Consider the following 2,253-nt stretch of genomic DNA (forward strand, 5'->3'; position numbering starts at 1 on the left):
ATGTCGACACTTTACACGGATGTGAAGATGTTTGTTTGAATAATTTAGATTTAAACTTAATTTGACGTCGGTGATATGAATGTGTGAATTTTGAATTTATCTGATTATTTATATACTTGAGAATTGATTTTGATTATTTGTCGACCTTTAAATTTATTGTTCGTTTGGATCTAACAAGGTGGTTTGTTTAGGACCTCGATCAGGAATCTCTGGATGGCCATCGGAATTGTTTTAGAATCTTATGAACATAGTTTTTTTTTCTTCGGCATTCTAATAGTATTGTAAAAATTATTATAAATGATAAACATTTTATTTCGGAAGCAAGTAGGCTAGAATGAAAAACCAGGACCTGGGTTTCTCTCGTGATGTAACTGGTATTTTATTTCCTTAATATATTTTTTGTTTACAAAACAATAACAAACTCAAGCTTAATTATCCCAACTTAATGGGGTCGGCTAAATGGATACAAGCAAAGAAAAAAAATATATTAGAAAGAAAGTAACACTACAACAACAATAATTCAACAACATCCCACCTAAATGGGGTCGGCTACATGGATCATTGCCCTCCAAATAGCTCTATTCAAGGTCATACTAAGGTCAAAGCCTAAACTATACATGTCTTTCTTCACTTCTTATGCTAGGGTCATTTTTGGCATGCCACTAGTTTTTTTTTTTAATTCCTTCCATCTAAATCGGATCACTCCTTTATACTGGTGCATCCCAAAGCCTTCATTGAATATGGTCATACCACCTCAAATGAGTTTCTTGGAACTTAGCATGTATCGGGATCATTCCTTACTTTAATTTAAAAAAAAAAAAAAAAAAAAAAAAAAAAGAATCCCTTGGGCTCAACAATTATTCTAGTGCATAGGGTAAACATGCATTGGCAAACATGGTTTAGCATGTGCAGGCAGGGGCTTAGCCAAGAAAAGATCAGTTTTTGACTCACTGAGGTCAATCCTAGATTCACTAGGGATTACTTCCCAATTGAACCCTTGCAAAAGCCTAGTCAATAGCATAACAGTCATGGCGGAGCCCAGCTTGGCCCAATAAGCTACAATTGGTACCTAGATGACTTAACATTATCAACATTGTCATCATTATTGGCTCCAGATAACTATGCTTTCAGTAAAAAAAAAATTTTTACTACATGACTACCCTTAGGAATGAAATAACCTGCAACAATTGCATCCGCATTGGAGACATGTGGAAGATTAAAGGGAGTGATCGGGTGAAGCCTAAAGGCTTCCCTAGCAATGCCTTGACGTAATTGAGCTCCGTTATGTCGGACTCCTGTACCAACCTCTCCTTTCCGACGACTCTATCAATTTCTTCAGTAGCTTTCTGAAGCATCTCAGGCTGGTTGATCATCTCCGCCAAGGCCCATTCAACTCCATTCGATGGATTGTCCACGGCTGCATAGATTAAATCCTGCAAAAAAAAAATAGATATATTAGGAGCAAGACTCGAGAAGACTAGCTAAAGCCTTTCGCTATTCTCTCTGGATAACAATGGCTCAGTTGGAATCATACCGCAGTTTGAGCTTTGATCTCTTCTGTGGACAGCAATGGCTTCCCATTTGAATCTTTAATTGAAATGAGGATATCAAGAAGATCTTGAGCTTCCTTCTTCTTCCCTTCTCTCCATTCTTGAATCCTGTCATCAATTATGGGGTCATGGTACTTGTCAACAATCCTAGTAGCTTCCTTCAAGATCTTCTCATGTCCCATTAAATCAAATCTCCTCAAACTAGGCATGTAATCTGATACACAAAATGCGTATAGTAAAGAAAGGACAGTGAAGAGGGCATCGACATATTCTTCTTCTTCTTCAACCCCAGGCCCTCCATTGTTCCTTCCTTCCCCAAGGTATCTCTTGTTGAACATCATCTTTGTAATCACAATGCAACTATATTGCCTAGCTGCAACTCTTACGTTCACAAGAGAACCATATATAGGAGTTAGGATCAATTCTTCCCCATTTAAAGCTAGAGAGTTACATCACACCATCCCTGTCCTCCAAGACATCAACCTCATATTTAGATTTGTGTTTTTTTCGCCTTGCTCCGAGACACATAAACAGTTTAGGTGACTCAGATATCTTGCTAAGTCTCCTGCGTGACTATTTAGTCTCAATCCATTGCATGGATTTTGGAAGTTTCTAATTCCGAACTCATGCACTCTCTTGCGTCTTTCTTGAGAAATCATTTTTATCAAAAATATCAAAATTTTTTAATTCTTCTGTTTTTTTT

The 2,253-nt window shown here is 37.2% G+C and overlaps 1 pseudogene; it reads right to left on the bottom strand.

The window, feature by feature from the left end:
• Window positions 1-852: 852 nt before the first annotated feature.
• The window catches only part of LOC122057321, a 14,727-nt pseudogene continuing 13,326 nt past the window's right edge, over window positions 853-2,253 (bottom strand).

This window comes from Macadamia integrifolia, chromosome 1 (assembly GCF_013358625.1).
Source record: "Macadamia integrifolia cultivar HAES 741 chromosome 1, SCU_Mint_v3, whole genome shotgun sequence".
NCBI classification, from domain to species: Eukaryota; Viridiplantae; Streptophyta; class Magnoliopsida; order Proteales; family Proteaceae; genus Macadamia; species Macadamia integrifolia.